The sequence below is a fragment of the Drosophila yakuba genome, unplaced genomic scaffold (assembly GCF_016746365.2).
Source record: "Drosophila yakuba strain Tai18E2 unplaced genomic scaffold, Prin_Dyak_Tai18E2_2.1 Segkk30_quiver_pilon_scaf, whole genome shotgun sequence".
Taxonomy (NCBI): domain Eukaryota; kingdom Metazoa; phylum Arthropoda; class Insecta; order Diptera; family Drosophilidae; genus Drosophila; species Drosophila yakuba.
The window spans coordinates 4,899-25,397 of NW_025048802.1; the positions used below are offsets into that span (position 1 = coordinate 4,899).

The 20,499-nt window shown below is 35.9% G+C and overlaps 3 non-coding genes and 1 pseudogene across 3 annotated transcripts; all 4 read right to left on the minus strand.

Annotated features, from left to right (window-relative positions):
• Positions 1 to 2,607: 2,607 nt before the first annotated feature.
• Positions 2,608 to 8,190, minus strand: LOC120322258 (annotated as a pseudogene).
• A 387-nt stretch (positions 8,191 to 8,577) lies between these two features.
• LOC120322254 lies at positions 8,578 to 8,756 on the minus strand. The gene has a single exon (XR_005562021.1). It is a non-coding gene; the product is annotated as a 5.8S ribosomal RNA (ribosomal RNA).
• Positions 8,757 to 9,575: 819 nt separating this feature from the next.
• On the minus strand, positions 9,576 to 11,570 carry LOC120322260. The gene has a single exon (XR_005562027.1). It is a non-coding gene; the product is annotated as a small subunit ribosomal RNA (ribosomal RNA).
• Positions 11,571 to 16,176: 4,606 nt separating this feature from the next.
• LOC120322256 lies at positions 16,177 to 20,137 on the minus strand. Its single transcript, XR_005562023.1, has one exon. It is a non-coding gene; the product is annotated as a large subunit ribosomal RNA (ribosomal RNA).
• Positions 20,138 to 20,499: the final 362 nt, after the last annotated feature.

A 20,499-nucleotide genomic window follows, 5' to 3' on the forward strand; every position in this document is an offset into this window, starting at 1 on the left:
CGAGAGGTCGGCAACCACTGCCTACCTATAGTAGTTTTTGAACCCTCTGTCGGTACCAGCCTTGTTTACACTACTATAACCTTTCACGTATATGGTCTATTCCTATAATTCTAAGAGAATATAGGAATATTTGATCATTTTTTCATTTATACATACGATAAATATTCATTTCCATATGATTAATATTTAATTTCCATATAATATTGTCGAAATCATATAAATATATAAGTTTCGAACAATACGAGAGGTCGGCAACCACTGCCTACCTATAGTAGTTTTTGAACCCTCTGTCGGTACCAGCCTTGTTTACACTACTATAACCTTTCACGTATATGGGCTATTCCTATAATTCTAAGAGAATATAGGAATATTTGATCATTTTTTCATTTATACATACGATAAATATTCATTTCCATATGATTAATATTTAATTTCCATATAATATTGTCGAAATCATATAAATATATAAGTTTCGAACAATACGAGAGGTCGGCAACCACTGCCTACCTATAGTAGTTTTTGAACCCTCTGTCGGTACCAGCCTTGTTTACACTACTATAACCTTTCACGTATATGGGCTATTCCTATAATTCTAAGAGAATATAGGAATATTTTATCATTTTTTCATTTATACATACGATAAATATTCATTTCCATATGATTAATATTTAATTTCCATATAATATTGTCGAAATCATATAAATATATAAGTTTCGAACAATACGAGAGGTCGGCAACCACTGCCTACCTATAGTAGTTTTTGAACCCTCTGTCGGTACCAGCCTTGTTTACACTACTATAACCTTTCACGTATATGGTCTATTCCTATAATTCTAAGAGAATATAGGAATATTTGATCATTTTTTCATTTATACATACGATAAATATTCATTTCCATATGATTAATATTTAATTTCCATATAATATTGTCGAAATCATATAAATACAGAAGTTTCGAACAATACGAGAGGTCGGCAACCACTGCCTACCTATAGTAGTTTTTGAACCCTCTGTCGGTACCAGCCTTGCTTACACTACTATAACCTTTCACGTATATGGGTTATTCCTATAATTCTAAGAGAATATAGGAATATTTGATCATTTTTTCATTTATACATACGATAAATATTTATTTCCATATGATTAATATTTAATTTCCATATAATATTGTCGAAATCATATAAATACATAAATTTCGAACAATACGAGAGGCAACCACTGCCTACCCTATGGTCGGCAACCACTGCCTACCTATAGTAATATGGTATAGTATAGTAGTACTATAACCTTTCACATGTATGGGTTTTTTTTATATCATACTAATAGAAAATAGAAATATTCCATCATTTTTTCCTTTATATGTATATATAATTATATTAATTTATATATACTTATATATTTTTTCCTGTATTCATATAATATATATATTTTTTTAAATATGTATATTATTTAATTTAATATACCATTATATTGTCTGTATTCATATGATAAATATTTATTATTTTCATATGTTTTATATTTAATATACCTATAGTATTGGGTTTTTTTTCTAATACTATAAGAATATACGAATATTTCATATATTCCTTTAGTCATAATAAAGTTATAATTTCTATTATAAGAGAAGGACACCACCACTTTCATTAGCGTCACTAAATTGATGACAAGCTATTTGGCAACCTGATAGAATTTTGTAAAGTCTTTATTTCTATCATTAGTAGATAGTAGATAGATGGGGACAATTTCATTAGCGTCACTAAATCGATGACGAGCCATTTGGCAACCTGATAGAATTTTGTAAAGTCTTTATTTCTATCATTAGTAGATAGTAGATAGATGGGGACAATTTCATTAGCGTCACTAAATCGATGACGAGCCATTTGGCAACCTGATAGAATTTTATAAAGTCTTTATTTCTATCATTAGTAGATAGTAGATAGATGGGGACAATTTCATTAGCGTCACTAAATCGATGACGAGCCATTTGGCAACCTGATAGAATTTTGTAAAGTCTTTATTTCTATCATTAGTAGATAGTAGATAGATGGGGACAATTTCATTAGCGTCACTAAATCGATGACGAGCCATTTGGCAACCTGATAGAATTTTGTAAAGTCTTTATTTCTATCATTAGTAGATAGTAGATAGATGGGGACAATTTCATTAGCGTCACTAAATCGATGACGAGCCATTTGGCAACCTGATAGAATTTTGTAAAGTCTTTATTTCTATCATTAGTAGATAGTAGATAGATGGGGACAATTTCATTAGCGTCACTAAATCGATGACGAGCCATTTGGCAACCTGATAGAATTTTGTAAAGTCTTTATTTCTATCATTAGTAGATAGTAGATAGATGGGGACAATTTCATTAGCGTCACTAAATCGATGACAAGCTATTTGGCAACCAGATAGAATTTTTTAGTCTTTCTTTCTATCATATGATATATAATATTATATATCGCGCGTCCAGTCGGTCGGTCGGTCAGTCAGTCGTCAGTCGCGTCCAGTCGGGGTGGTCGGCTCTCGAGGGCACTGGCGCTTGCGCGCTAACCCTCAAAAACCAACAAACAAGTACCACACGAGTACTCAATGGTCTTATTTATTTCGAATCATCAAGCAAAGGATAAGCTTCAGTGGATCGCAGTATGGCAGCTGCTCAACCACTTACAACACCTTGCCTGTTACAAAAGTCGTTTACAATTGATTCTAGGCTTTGTCATTGTATTAAATAATGCTTTTATATGTAACTAGCGCGGCATCAGGTGATCGAAGATCCTCCCAATTTACTATGTTACAAATTACATTGGCATCACATCCATTGTCGTTTATAAAGTAAATTATAAACTTTAAATGGTTTAGAAGCCATACAATGCAAATTGCCCCTTATTTATCATTGCAGTCCAGCACGGATACGACCTTAGAGGCGTTCAGGCATAATCCAACGGACGTAGCGTCATACCACTGTTCGCTCGAACAAGTATTGTGCCATTGGTCCGTACCTGCGGTTCCTCTCGTACTACGCAGGAATGCTGTCGCAACAACGTTTTGTCATTAGTAGGGTAAAACTAACCTGTCTCACGACGGTCTAAACCCAGCTCACGTTCCCTTGCATGGGTGAACAATCCAACGCTTGGTGAATTTTGCTTCACAATGATAGGAAGAGCCGACATCGAAGGATCAAAAAGCGACGTCGCTATGAACGCTTGGCCGCCACAAGCCAGTTATCCCTATGGTAACTTTTCTGACACCTCTTGTTAAAAACTCTTTAAACCAAAAGGATCGATAGGCCGAGCTTTTGCTGTCCCTGTGTGTACTGAACACCGAGATCAAGTCAGCATTTGCCCTTTTGCTCTATGTGTGGTTTCTGTCCGCACTGAGCTGGCCTTGGGACACCTCCGTTATTATTTGAGAGATGTACCGCCCCAGTCAAACTCCCTACCTGGCAATGTCCTTGAATTGGATCATACCTGAGTAATTGGAGTTATACCAAATTTTCAAATCAAAAATACATAAATGCATCGTTTTATTAAAGAATTTGTTTGCGATTATATAACAAACTCGTGATACTTTGATCAAGAAGCTTGCATCAAAACCCAATACCATAAGATATAATAAATATATCCGTATAATGGCTAGGAAATGATACACGTTCCATTTAATCAAGTAAGTAAGGAAACAATAAGAGTAGTGGTATTTCATTGACGATACCAAACCGAGGTCTAATATCTCCCACTTATTCTACACCTCTTATGTCTCCTTACACTGCCAGATTAGAGTCAAGCTCAAAAGGGTCTTCTTTCCCCGCTAATTATTCCAAGCCCGTTCCCTTGGCTGTGGTTTCGCTAGATAGTAGATAGGGACAGTAGGAATCTCGTTAATCCATTCATGCGCGTCACTAATTAGATGACGAGGCATTTGGCTATTTTTTTTTTTTTTTTTTTTTGATCGCAAAGGTATGGAAATCTTCGAAAGATACTAGGGCTGCCGTTATTTGATCAGTTCCTAGCATGCACGATTCATTGCTCTATCCGAACCGAAGTTCCGCAACGCCTACGTACTAAAACCATCCTCATAGCCGTAAATAACCAATATGTGCGATGTTTATGCCTTTTTGATATTGTGCCAAGGCAGCAGGCAGATGTATGTGAACCAAACGTTTTAAGCTACGTCCAATCACGAGAAAACCCGCTAAGGTACATGAACTGTCTAAAACAGCCAAGACTGCCTCTCATAACCTGGACGCTAATGATATGACTATCATATTTGCTGAGGAGACCCTTCGCAATCAATCGTTTTACGGATTGACCACTCCAAATCCCCCTCCAGTTTAGGGTGGCAGAATGAAACTCGATGTCACCTGCGGCTTCGAATCGGCGACGCAATTCAGTTCGTATGTCCGGTCTGTCGTATCTATTGATTTTGCGCTGATGCGCTTCGTCCATAGAATGTCCGTCTGTCACAACCTGCACGTCAATCACATCAATGTGATTTTGTCGGAGTACCACCAGGTCCGGTTTATTAAGGCCGGATTCGCACTGCAGACTTGGTTCGGCAATGACCACGCAGCCTCTCTCCTCAAGTCCCCGCTTGATTCGATTTACTACGCAGTTGTGTCTAGCTACTCGCCTCCCATGCGAACGATAGCATTTTTGCATAATGTGGTTTGTTGTTTCGGGAGCATCACATCCTGCACGACACTGCCTCTCCAATTCGTGCCTTCCCCTCGTAGTGCGAGACTTTGTGGGTAGGGCATTTATCCGCAGCCGAATACCGTCTAAATATTCCTTTCCTGTTAGTAAACGCGTGGGCTGACTAACCCACCCGTGTTGGGACCATAGTGGCCCGCTTCACGGAGTCCGCCACCATCAACGGAGAGGTACAACCTGTTCGCCCAATACTTTTCTATTGCCGGACGCGATAACAATTCATTTTGTTCAGCTATCAATCTACCTCGGGCCCTTTGTTTTTCCGCTTCGATGAAGGAGCTGGCTTCCTCGGATTGTACGAGGTGGGGCCATTTTATGTTGCTCAATCGTCTAAGTCGTAACATTGGTGCTACCCATCTTAGTGATGGAATTCCGAGACCCCCACATTTTGGGGGGGCATGAACGAATGCTATCGGCACATCCGACGGAAGATTTAGCCATCTTCGCACATAGAAACGTATTAGCTTGTCAGTCTTTCGTAAGACGCCTATCGTCACACTCCCAAGGGATAACTTGTGATAGAGTTGTGGGATCAGGACAGTCCGAAGGGCGAACAACCTCTGTTGTGGCTTAAGGGGGGCCTCTGACAATCTTTGTAGCTTTGGACCAATGTCCTCTGCCGGATTGCATCGAACCCTCCCACTTGCAGTGAAATGTATACCGAGATACTTCCACTCGTCAGTACGCTTCAGTGTTGGAATCTCTCTCGAGCCTACGCAGAAGCTCTGTGCCTCTAGCACAGTACACTTCTGTTTCGGCTGTCCCTTAATACCGACAGTAAAGCACTTATCAGCATTAAGTTTAAGGCCGACGGTGGATAAAAAGTCCACAGTCTTGTCCTTAAGAGAGTCATAGTTACTCCCGCCGTTGACCCGCGCTTACTTGAATTTCTTCACTTTGACATTCAGAGCACTGGGCAGAAATCACATTGTGTCAACACCCGCTAGGGCCATCACAATGCTTTGTTTTAATTAGACAGTCGGATTCCCCAAGTCCGTGCCAGTTCTGAATTGATTGTTAATTGATAATCGTTATAATTAATAAGAACTAATTGGTTTAACCCAAATAGTATTCTTAAAAATTTTAGCAAGAAAGTTCCACAATTGGCTACGTAACTAAACTATCCGGGGAACAAGAAACTAACATAAATGCTAGAAACTCTATTTACCCAGAACGAGCACATAAACCATGTTATTGTTTCCCAATCAAGCCCGACTATCTCAATCTTCAGAGCCAATCCTTATCCCGAAGTTACGGATCTAATTTGCCGACTTCCCTTACCTACATTATTCTATCGACTAGAGACTCTTCACCTTGGAGACCAGCTGCGGATATTGGTACGGCCTGTTGAGAAGTTTGCGTGTCCCCACCATAAATTTTCAAGGTCCGAGGAGAAAATATCGACACAACAGTATATGTCATGCTCTTCTAGCCCATCTACCATATCTCTCTGCGAAAGACTTCCATGGTAGTACGGCTATAAAACAGAAAAGAAAACTCTTCCGATATCTCTCGACGGCTTCTTTATGGTCGTTCCTGTTGCCAGGATGAGCACGAGGCCCATATTTAATAACAAACGGATACTCAACAGGTTACGGAATTGGAACCGTATTCCCTTTCGTTCAAAATTATTCAAGTGTATTATAATTCGCTTTTTTATGTAGTTTGGCATTTTTGTTTTACTTGAAAATTTTCGGCTTTCGCCTTGAACTTAGGACCGACTAACTCGTGATCAACCACTGTTCACACGAAACCCTTCTCCACTTCAGTCCTCCAAGGTCTCATTCGATTATTTGCTACTACCACCAAGATCTGTACCAATGGCAGCTCCATGCAGGCTTACGCCAAACACTTCTACGCATACCATTGTACCTTCCTACTCACTAAAGTTTCAAAATTTATATCACAAGTAATATAAATCATCTACTTTAGCGGTAATGTATAGGTATACAACTTAAGCGCCATCCATTTTAAGGGCTAGTTGCTTCGGCAGGTGAGTTGTTACACACTCCTTAGCGGATTTCGACTTCCATGATCACCGTCCTGCTGTTTTAAGCAACCAACGCCTTTCATGGTATCTGCATGAGTTGTTAATTTGGGCACCGTAACATTACGTTTGGTTCATCCCACAGCGCCAGTTCTGCTTACCAAAAGTGGCCCACTGGGCACATTATATCATAACCTTGAACTTCATATCAAGAAAGTTAAGGTTCTTACCCATTTAAAGTTTGAGAATAGGTTAAGATCGTTTCGACCCTAAGGCCTCTAATCATTCGCTTTACCAGATAAGATTATTTTATATAATATTAAAATGCACCAGCTATCCTGAGGGAAACTTCGGAAGGAACCAGCTACTAGATGGTTCGATTGGTCTTTCGCCCCTATACTCAATTCTGACAATCGATTTGCACGTCAGAACTGTTTCGGTCTTCCATCAGGGTTTCCCCTGACTTCAACCTGATCAAGTATAGTTCACCATCTTTCGGGTCACAGCATATATGCTCAAGGTACGTTCCAGTTAGAGGCATAAATAATATAAATATACATTATACATAACTATATAGAACGCCCCGGGATTGTGTTAATTAGCTATAAATAGTTAAAAAACTAATCCCATTAGTAGTCAAGTTAATTACGCTATTAGGTTTATATCCCAATAACTTGCACATATGTTAGACTCCTTGGTCCGTGTTTCAAGACGGGTCCCGAAGGTATCCTGAATCTTTCGCATTGTTAATCATACAAGTGCATATAATAAACATAAAAATCAATGATAATTATGCCATTATATAATTCCGAAAAATTAACGCACTGTAATCATATAAATCTATCAGCACTTTATCAAATTAATAACATTTATTCTGTTTTAAAATGCAAGCACTTTAATTTGAATAAACTATAAGTTATATTTTATGATAAATTTGGGATATGCTAATAGATTACAATGTCCTTATATGGAAAAAATGCACACTATCCTTATAATATTATTTAAATATTACAATTTTAATGATGAATTTTCCATAACGGATATTCAGGTTCATCGGGCTTAACCTCTAAGCAGTTTCACGTACTGTTTAACTCTCTATTCAGAGTTCTTTTCAACTTTCCCTCACGGTACTTGTTTACTATCGGTCTCATGGTTATATTTAGTTTTAGATGGAGTTTACCACCCACTTAGTGCTGCACTATCAAGCAACACGACTCTTTGGAAACATCATCTAGTAATCATTAACGTTATACGGGCCTGGCACCCTCTGTGGGTAAATGGCCTCATTTAAGAAGGACTTAAATCGTTAATTTCTCATACTAGAATATTGACGCTCCATACACTGCATCTCACATTTGCCATATAGACAAAGTGACTTAGTGCTGAACTGTTTTCTTTTCGCTCGCCGCTACTAAGAAAATCCTTGTTAGTTTCTTTTCCTCCCCTAATTAATATGCTTAAATTCAGGGGGTAGTCCCATATGAGTTGAGGTTGTATATAACTTTTTATTGCCATTAATTCTTAATATATAATGATAAAACATTTTAATAAATTCGTTGTAATATATCCATTATTTCTTGTAGCATAGTATTATCCATTAACGAACCAACGAAGAATAATAATATAACCAAGTTTTTTTCTATTTTCGAATCATTAATAAGAGACAATCCTAGATGAAAAATAATTCAATTTTTTATGCTAGACATTTCTCAGTATTATTTGATTGAAAAAGAAAATATTTCTCTTCGTTTTTCACATCCAAATGTGAGGATAATGTTTTTCATATATAGTTTTTAATATTATGAATAAAATTATTATTTTATCCAATAATATACCATATGCTTATAAAAATTTATAAACAACTTAATTAGCATAGTCTTACAACCCTCAACCATATGTAGTCCAAGCAGCACTATAAAATTAATTAAAGTACATAACAGCATGGACTGCGATATGCGTTCAAAATGTCGATGTTCATGTGTCCTGCAGTTCACACGATGACGCACAGTTTGCTGCGTTCTTCATCGACCCATGAGCCGAGTGATCCACCGCTTAGAGTTTTATAATTTATTTCTATATATTGTCAATAATTTTTTTATTGAAAGAAATTAAAAATACACCATTTTACTGGCATATATCAATTCCTTCAATAAATGTATTTTTATACCTAAAATAAATGCTGCGAAATGTCTTAGTTTCATATAAGCATTATGTATCATGTAATTATATTTTATTTGTAATTAACCAATATGGGCGATACATACTGCAATTTATATAAAACATTAACCTGATGGATGCCAGGTACAACATTGTATATTTTAGGTTGTTGCATTAGCCAATGTATGCTCATAACTTAGATGAACAATACATATTCGCAACGCGTGTATATTATGGTCCATATACACACAATTTTTTTGTTACCATTTTTATTTGATTTCGAATGTTCGAATTATTAGGAAATGCATTGTTTATTTTTATTTGAATGCCGTTTATTTAATTTAATGTTTTGAGCCAACACTACCCACAACATCAAATTTTAATAGAAATGTTAAAATGTGGTCACCAGTCACTTTTAACATACATATGTGGTAAATGTGGTCCCCAATCACATTACCTTTGTGGTTGCCAGCCACATTTATTTATTATATAAATATATCAGAATTTTGTTTGATTCCATTGAGAAATCTATCAATTGAATATTATTGTGTTAGATAATATTCATATATAAACGCATTTGCAAATAATCATAATAAATCATGTGCATTTCTAAAGTAAATCTCATCATTCATATATCATATGCTTTTGTAATTTGGTATTTTGGTAAATTCAATTTATTTGTATTATAACAAATGTTTATTAACGGTAAGGATATTATACAATAATGATCCTTCCGCAGGTTCACCTACGGAAACCTTGTTACGACTTTTACTTCCTCTAAATAATCAAGTTCGGTCAACTTTTGCGAAACAACCGTAACACGCAAGGCGTCACAGTGATCACGTCCGGAGACCTCACTAAATAATTCAATCGGTAGTAGCGACGGGCGGTGTGTACAAAGGGCAGGGACGTAATCAATGCGAGTTAATGACTCACACTTACTGGGAATTCCAAGTTCATGTGAACAGTTTCAGTTCACAATCCCAAGCATGAAAGTGGTTCAGCGGTTTACCCGGACCTCTCGGTCTAGGAAATACACGTTGATACTTTCATTGTAGCGCGCGTGCAGCCCAGGACATCTAAGGGCATCACAGACCTGTTATTGCTCAATCTCATTATTGCTAGACGCAATTTGTCCATTTAAGAAGCTAGTGTCCTTATAATGGGACAAACCAACAGGTACGGCTCCACTTACATAAACACATTCAAACACAATAAACATTTTACTGCCACCATGAATGAAGGCTATATAAGCTTCAGCACCATAATCCTGAAGATATCTATTTAATATATTTGAGTCTCGTTCGTTATCGGAATTAACCAGACAAATCACTCCACGAACTAAGAACGGCCATGCACCACCACCCATAGATTCGAGAAAGAGCTATCAATCTGTCTTACACACTTATGTTCGGACCTGGTAAGTTTTCCCGTGTTGAGTCAAATTAAGCCGCAGGCTCCACTCCTGGTGGTGCCCTTCCGTCAATTCCTTTAAGTTTCAGCTTTGCAACCATACTTCCCCCGGAGCCCAAAAGCTTTGGTTTCCCGGGAAGCGACTGAGAGAGCCATAAAAGTAGCTACACCCAATTGCTAGCTGGCATCGTTTATGGTTAGAACTAGGGCGGTATCTGATCGCCTTCGAACCTCTAACTTTCGTTCTTGATTAATGAAAACATCTTTGGCAAATGCTTTCGCTTAAGTTAGTCTTACGACGGTCCAAGAATTTCACCTCTCGCGTCGTAATACTAATGCCCCCAAACTGCTTCTATTAATCATTACCTCTTGATCTGAAAACCAATGAAAGCAGAACAGAGGTCTTATTTCATTATCCCATGCACAGAATATTCAGGCATTTGAAGCCTGCTTTAAGCACTCTAATTTGTTCAAAGTAATAGTACCGGCCCACAATAACACTCGTTTAAGAGCACTAATGCAGGTTTTTAAATAGGAGGAACATATGAAAAAATACAAGTATTTAATCACATGTAAGAACTCCACCGGTAATACGCTTACATACATAAAGGTATAGTACTAACCACAATTGTAAGTTGTACTACCCGTATGAAGCACAAGTTCAACTACGAACGTTTTAACCGCAACAACTTTAATATACGCTATTGGAGCTGGAATTACCGCGGCTGCTGGCACCAGACTTGCCCTCCAATTGGTCCTTGTTAAAGGATTTAAAGTGTACTCATTCCAATTACAGGGCCTCGGATATGAGTCCTGTATTGTTATTTTTCGTCACTACCTCCCCGAGCTGGGAGTGGGTAATTTACGCGCCTGCTGCCTTCCTTAGATGTGGTAGCCGTTTCTCAGGCTCCCTCTCCGGAATCGAACCCTGATTCCCCGTTACCCGTTGCAACCATGGTAGTCCTAGATACTACCATCAAAAGTTGATAGGGCAGACATTTGAAAGATCTGTCGTCGGTACAAGACCATACGATCTGCATGTTATCTAGAGTTCAACCAATAAAACGATCTTGCGATCGCTTGGTTTTAGCCTAATAAAAGCACATGTCCCATAAGGTTCATGTTTTAATTGCATGTATTAGCTCTAGAATTACCACAGTTATCCAAGTAACTGTTAACGATCTAAGGAACCATAACTGATATAATGAGCCTTTTGCGGTTTCACTTTTAATTCGTGTGTACTTAGACATGCATGGCTTAATCTTTGAGACAAGCATATAACTACTGGCAGGATCAACCAGAATAATGTTTCTTTCTTCATATTTCATTCATATTTTTTGAATTGAAATAAGTAATATAAATATTATAGATTTCCATTTTATATAAATTTCCGTTTTTTATTAAATCTATTTTAAATCGATTACGGCCATTTTTATATAGCATTCGTATTCGTAAATTCCATTAATGTTTTATACCATTATATATATATATATTTCCATAATATTGTATTTATATTATACATATTTCATTCTAAAATATTATTTTGTTTCCAACATACATAAGTATTGTATCCACACATGTACAATTTTTGTTTAACCAATATAAATATTGAGTTAAATCATTTGCATTTTGATGATAAATTTAAAATTTATCTTTTTCCATATAACTCTCTGGTAATATATAACATAAAACCGAGCGCATATGATATTCATATATAAAATTTGGTAATTTTTCCAATATCAATATATTTATTATACCGGGGTAACGATATAATATTTCCTTTTATGGCGTGGTAATAAATTATTAGTTTATTATCTTCATTATTATTAATAAATAATAATGCCTGCCGTCAAAAATTAACGATAATATATGGAAACGATTTGTTATTCTATGTATAATAGAAACTTGACTTTTGTTTCAACGATATTATCTAAGGGCGTATATTCTTATTAACCGCGGAGCCAAGTCCCAAATGTTCATAAGAACCTGAGAAACAAATTTGTACGGAAAATAATATACTATATTTGTAAGTAACCAATATAATGAGATAGGTCGGCAACCAGTGCCTTCCTACCTAATAGTAGTTTTGAAACCCGCTGTCATTAAAAATTAACGATGTTATATGGAAACGATTTGTTATTCTATTAATAATAGAATACTTGACTGTTGTTTCAACGATAACATCTAAGGGCGTATATTTTTATTAACCGCGTAGCCAAGTTCCCAAATGTTCATTAGAACCTGAGAAACAAATTTGTACGGAAAATAATATACTTTATTTGTAAGTAACCAATATAATATATAAAGCGGGAGGTCAGCAACCACTGCTTACCTATAGTAGTTTTTGAACCCGCTGTCCTCAAAACGGGTATTTTCAATTCTGTTTGGTATCCAACATACAGGATATTCTCTTATATATCAAGAGAATACAGTAATATTATATTAATATTTCCTTTATTCATATATAATTAAATATATTTTTCCATTATTCATACGATAAATATTCATTTCCATATGATTAATATTTAATTTCCATATAATATTGTCGAAATCATATAAATATATAAGTTTCGAACAATACGAGAGGTCGGCAACCACTGCCTACCTATAGTAGTTTTTGAACCCTCTGTCGGTACCAGCCTTGTTTACACTACTATAACCTTTCACGTATATGGGCTATTCCTATAATTCTAAGAGAATATAGGAATATTTGATCATTTTTTCATTTATACATACGATAAATATTCATTTCCATATGATTAATATTTAATTTCCATATAATATTGTCGAAATCATATAAATATATAAGTTTCGAACAATACGAGAGGTCGGCAACCACTGCCTACCTATAGTAGTTTTTGAACCCTCTGTCGGTACCAGCCTTGTTTACACTACTATAACCTTTCACGTATATGGGCTATTCCTATAATTCTAAGAGAATATAGGAATATTTTATCATTTTTTCATTTATACATACGATAAATATTCATTTCCATATGATTAATATTTAATTTCCATATAATATTGTCGAAATCATATAAATATATAAGTTTCGAACAATACGAGAGGTCGGCAACCACTGCCTACCTATAGTAGTTTTTGAACCCTCTGTCGGTACCAGCCTTGTTTACACTACTATAACCTTTCACGTATATGGGCTATTCCTATAATTCTAAGAGAATATAGGAATATTTTATCATTTTTTCATTTATACATACGATAAATATTCATTTCCATATGATTAATATTTAATTTCCATATAATATTGTCGAAATCATATAAATATATAAGTTTCGAACAATACGAGAGGTCGGCAACCACTGCCTACCTATAGTAGTTTTTGAACCCTCTGTCGGTACCAGCCTTGTTTACACTACTATAACCTTTCACGTATATGGTCTATTCCTATAATTCTAAGAGAATATAGGAATATTTGATCATTTTTTCATTTATACATACGATAAATATTCATTTCCATATGATTAATATTTAATTTCCATATAATATTGTCGAAATCATATAAATATATAAGTTTCGAACAATACGAGAGGTCGGCAACCACTGCCTACCTATAGTAGTTTTTGAACCCTCTGTCGGTACCAGCCTTGTTTACACTACTATAACCTTTCACGTATATGGGCTATTCCTATAATTCTAAGAGAATATAGGAATATTTGATCATTTTTTCATTTATACATACGATAAATATTCATTTCCATATGATTAATATTTAATTTCCATATAATATTGTCGAAATCATATAAATATATAAGTTTCGAACAATACGAGAGGTCGGCAACCACTGCCTACCTATAGTAGTTTTTGAACCCTCTGTCGGTACCAGCCTTGTTTACACTACTATAACCTTTCACGTATATGGGCTATTCCTATAATTCTAAGAGAATATAGGAATATTTTATCATTTTTTCATTTATACATACGATAAATATTCATTTCCATATGATTAATATTTAATTTCCATATAATATTGTCGAAATCATATAAATATATAAGTTTCGAACAATACGAGAGGTCGGCAACCACTGCCTACCTATAGTAGTTTTTGAACCCTCTGTCGGTACCAGCCTTGTTTACACTACTATAACCTTTCACGTATATGGTCTATTCCTATAATTCTAAGAGAATATAGGAATATTTGATCATTTTTTCATTTATACATACGATAAATATTCATTTCCATATGATTAATATTTAATTTCCATATAATATTGTCGAAATCATATAAATACAGAAGTTTCGAACAATACGAGAGGTCGGCAACCACTGCCTACCTATAGTAGTTTTTGAACCCTCTGTCGGTACCAGCCTTGCTTACACTACTATAACCTTTCACGTATATGGGTTATTCCTATAATTCTAAGAGAATATAGGAATATTTGATCATTTTTTCATTTATACATACGATAAATATTTATTTCCATATGATTAATATTTAATTTCCATATAATATTGTCGAAATCATATAAATACATAAATTTCGAACAATACGAGAGGCAACCACTGCCTACCCTATGGTCGGCAACCACTGCCTACCTATAGTAATATGGTATAGTATAGTAGTACTATAACCTTTCACATGTATGGGTTTTTTTTATATCATACTAATAGAAAATAGAAATATTCCATCATTTTTTCCTTTATATGTATATATAATTATATTAATTTATATATACTTATATATTTTTTCCTGTATTCATATAATATATATATTTTTTTAAATATGTATATTATTTAATTTAATATACCATTATATTGTCTGTATTCATATGATAAATATTTATTATTTTCATATGTTTTATATTTAATATACCTATAGTATTGGGTTTTTTTTCTAATACTATAAGAATATACGAATATTTCATATATTCCTTTAGTCATAATAAAGTTATAATTTCTATTATAAGAGAAGGACACCACCACTTTCATTAGCGTCACTAAATTGATGACAAGCTATTTGGCAACCTGATAGAATTTTGTAAAGTCTTTATTTCTATCATTAGTAGATAGTAGATAGATGGGGACAATTTCATTAGCGTCACTAAATCGATGACGAGCCATTTGGCAACCTGATAGAATTTTGTAAAGTCTTTATTTCTATCATTAGTAGATAGTAGATAGATGGGGACAATTTCATTAGCGTCACTAAATCGATGACGAGCCATTTGGCAACCTGATAGAATTTTATAAAGTCTTTATTTCTATCATTAGTAGATAGTAGATAGATGGGGACAATTTCATTAGCGTCACTAAATCGATGACGAGCCATTTGGCAACCTGATAGAATTTTGTAAAGTCTTTATTTCTATCATTAGTAGATAGTAGATAGATGGGGACAATTTCATTAGCGTCACTAAATCGATGACGAGCCATTTGGCAACCTGATAGAATTTTGTAAAGTCTTTATTTCTATCATTAGTAGATAGTAGATAGATGGGGACAATTTCATTAGCGTCACTAAATCGATGACGAGCCATTTGGCAACCTGATAGAATTTTGTAAAGTCTTTATTTCTATCATTAGTAGATAGTAGATAGATGGGGACAATTTCATTAGCGTCACTAAATCGATGACGAGCCATTTGGCAACCTGATAGAATTTTGTAAAGTCTTTATTTCTATCATTAGTAGATAGTAGATAGATGGGGACAATTTCATTAGCGTCACTAAATCGATGACAAGCTATTTGGCAACCAGATAGAATTTTTTAGTCTTTCTTTCTATCATATGATATATAATATTATATATCGCGCGTCCAGTCGGTCGGTCGGTCAGTCAGTCGTCAGTCGCGTCCAGTCGGGGTGGTCGGCTCTCGAGGGCACTGGCGCTTGCGCGCTAACCCTCAAAAACCAACAAACAAGTACCACACGAGTACTCAATGGTCTTATTTATTTCGAATCATCAAGCAAAGGATAAGCTTCAGTGGATCGCAGTATGGCAGCTGCTCAACCACTTACAACACCTTGCCTGTTACAAAAGTCGTTTACAATTGATTCTAGGCTTTGTCATTGTATTAAATAATGCTTTTATATGTAACTAGCGCGGCATCAGGTGATCGAAGATCCTCCCAATTTACTATGTTACAAATTACATTGGCATCACATCCATTGTCGTTTATAAAGTAAATTATAAACTTTAAATGGTTTAGAAGCCATACAATGCAAATTGCCCCTTATTTATCATTGCAGTCCAGCACGGATACGACCTTAGAGGCGTTCAGGCATAATCCAACGGACGTAGCGTCATACCACTGTTCGCTCGAACAAGTATTGTGCCATTGGTCCGTACCTGCGGTTCCTCTCGTACTACGCAGGAATGCTGTCGCAACAACGTTTTGTCATTAGTAGGGTAAAACTAACCTGTCTCACGACGGTCTAAACCCAGCTCACGTTCCCTTGCATGGGTGAACAATCCAACGCTTGGTGAATTTTGCTTCACAATGATAGGAAGAGCCGACATCGAAGGATCAAAAAGCGACGTCGCTATGAACGCTTGGCCGCCACAAGCCAGTTATCCCTATGGTAACTTTTCTGACACCTCTTGTTAAAAACTCTTTAAACCAAAAGGATCGATAGGCCGAGCTTTTGCTGTCCCTGTGTGTACTGAACACCGAGATCAAGTCAGCATTTGCCCTTTTGCTCTATGTGTGGTTTCTGTCCGCACTGAGCTGGCCTTGGGACACCTCCGTTATTATTTGAGAGATGTACCGCCCCAGTCAAACTCCCTACCTGGCAATGTCCTTGAATTGGATCATACCTGAGTAATTGGAGTTATACCAAATTTTCAAATCAAAAATACATAAATGCATCGTTTTATTAAAGAATTTGTTTGCGATTATATAACAAACTCGTGATACTTTGATCAAGAAGCTTGCATCAAAACCCAATACCATAAGATATAATAAATATATCCGTATAATGGCTAGGAAATGATACACGTTCCATTTAATCAAGTAAGTAAGGAAACAATAAGAGTAGTGGTATTTCATTGACGATACCAAACCGAGGTCTAATATCTCCCACTTATTCTACACCTCTTATGTCTCCTTACACTGCCAGATTAGAGTCAAGCTCAAAAGGGTCTTCTTTCCCCGCTAATTATTCCAAGCCCGTTCCCTTGGCTGTGGTTTCGCTAGATAGTAGATAGGGACAGTAGGAATCTCGTTAATCCATTCATGCGCGTCACTAATTAGATGACGAGGCATTTGGCTACCTTAAGAGAGTCATAGTTACTCCCGCCGTTGACCCGCGCTTACTTGAATTTCTTCACTTTGACATTCAGAGCACTGGGCAGAAATCACATTGTGTCAACACCCGCTAGGGCCATCACAATGCTTTGTTTTAATTAGACAGTCGGATTCCCCAAGTCCGTGCCAGTTCTGAATTGATTGTTAATTGATAATCGTTATAATTAATAAGAACTAATTGGTTTAACCCAAATAGTATTCTTAAAAATTTTAGCAAGAAAGTTCCACAATTGGCTACGTAACTAAACTATCCGGGGAACAAGAAACTAACATAAATGCTAGAAACTCTATTTACCCAGAACGAGCACATAAACCATGTTATTGTTTCCCAATCAAGCCCGACTATCTCAATCTTCAGAGCCAATCCTTATCCCGAAGTTACGGATCTAATTTGCCGACTTCCCTTACCTACATTATTCTATCGACTAGAGACTCTTCACCTTGGAGACCAGCTGCGGATATTGGTACGGCCTGTTGAGAAGTTTGCGTGTCCCCACCATAAATTTTCAAGGTCCGAGGAGAAAATATCGACACAACAGTATATGTCATGCTCTTCTAGCCCATCTACCATATCTCTCTGCGAAAGACTTCCATGGTAGTACGGCTATAAAACAGAAAAGAAAACTCTTCCGATATCTCTCGACGGCTTCTTTATGGTCGTTCCTGTTGCCAGGATGAGCACGAGGCCCATATTTAATAACAAACGGATACTCAACAGGTTACGGAATTGGAACCGTATTCCCTTTCGTTCAAAATTATTCAAGTGTATTATAATTCGCTTTTTTATGTAGTTTGGCATTTTTGTTTTACTTGAAAATTTTCGGCTTTCGCCTTGAACTTAGGACCGACTAACTCGTGATCAACCACTGTTCACACGAAACCCTTCTCCACTTCAGTCCTCCAAGGTCTCATTCGATTATTTGCTACTACCACCAAGATCTGTACCAATGGCAGCTCCATGCAGGCTTACGCCAAACACTTCTACGCATACCATTGTACCTTCCTACTCACTAAAGTTTCAAAATTTATATCACAAGTAATATAAATCATCTACTTTAGCGGTAATGTATAGGTATACAACTTAAGCGCCATCCATTTTAAGGGCTAGTTGCTTCGGCAGGTGAGTTGTTACACACTCCTTAGCGGATTTCGACTTCCATGATCACCGTCCTGCTGTTTTAAGCAACCAACGCCTTTCATGGTATCTGCATGAGTTGTTAATTTGGGCACCGTAACATTACGTTTGGTTCATCCCACAGCGCCAGTTCTGCTTACCAAAAGTGGCCCACTGGGCACATTATATCATAACCTTGAACTTCATATCAAGAAAGTTAAGGTTCTTACCCATTTAAAGTTTGAGAATAGGTTAAGATCGTTTCGACCCTAAGGCCTCTAATCATTCGCTTTACCAGATAAGATTATTTTATATAATATTAAAATGCACCAGCTATCCTGAGGGAAACTTCGGAAGGAACCAGCTACTAGATGGTTCGATTGGTCTTTCGCCCCTATACTCAATTCTGACAATCGATTTGCACGTCAGAACTGTTTCGGTCTTCCATCAGGGTTTCCCCTGACTTCAACCTGATCAAGTATAGTTCACCATCTTTCGGGTCACAGCATATATGCTCAAGGTACGTTCCAGTTAGAGGCATAAATAATATAAATATACATTATACATAACTATATAGAACGCCCCGGGATTGTGTTAATTAGCTATAAATAGTTAAAAAACTAATCCCATTAGTAGTCAAGTTAATTACGCTATTAGGTTTATATCCCAATAACTTGCACATATGTTAGACTCCTTGGTCCGTGTTTCAAGACGGGTCCCGAAGGTATCCTGAATCTTTCGCATTGTTAATCATACAAGTGCATATAATAAACATAAAAATCAATGATAATTATGCCATTATATAATTCCGAAAAATTAACGCACTGTAATCATATAAATCTATCAGCACTTTATCAAATTAATAACATTTATTCTGTTTTAAAATGCAAGCACTTTAATTTGAATAAACTATAAGTTATATTTTATGATAAATTTGGGATATGCTAATAGATTACAATGTCCTTATATGGAAAAAATGCACACTATCCTTATAATATTATTTAAATATTACAATTTTAATGATGAATTTTCCATAACGGATATTCAGGTTCATCGGGCTTAACCTCTAAGCAGTTTCACGTACTGTTTAACTCTCTATTCAGAGTTCTTTTCAACTTTCCCTCACGGTACTTGTTTACTATCGGTCTCATGGTTATATTTAGTTTTAGATGGAGTTTACCACCCACTTAGTGCTGCACTATCAAGCAACACGACTCTTTGGAAACATCATCTAGTAATCATTAACGTTATACGGGCCTGGCACCCTCTGTGGGTAAATGGCCTCATTTAAGAAGGACTTAAATCGTTAATTTCTCATACTAGAATATTGACGCTCCATACACTGCATCTCACATTTGCCATATAGACAAAGTGACTTAGTGCTGAACTGTTTTCTTTTCGCTCGCCGCTACTAAGAAAATCCTTGTTAGTTTCTTTTCCTCCCCTAATTAATATGCTTAAATTCAGGGGGTAGTCCCATATGAGTTGAGGTTGTATATAACTTTTTATTGCCATTAATTCTTAATATATAATGATAAAACATTTTAATAAATTCGTTGTAATATATCCATTATTTCTTGTAGCATAGTATTATCCATTAACGAACCAACGAAGAATAATAATATAACCAAGTTTTTTTCTATTTTCGAATCATTAATAAGAGACAATCCTAGATGAAAAATAATTCAATTTTTTATGCTAGACATTTCTCAGTATTATTTGATTGAAAAAGAAAATATTTCTCTTCGTTTTTCACATCCAAATGTGAGGATAATGTTTTTCATATATAGTTTTTAATATTATGAATAAAATTATTATTTTATCCAATAATATACCATATGCTTATAAAAATTTAT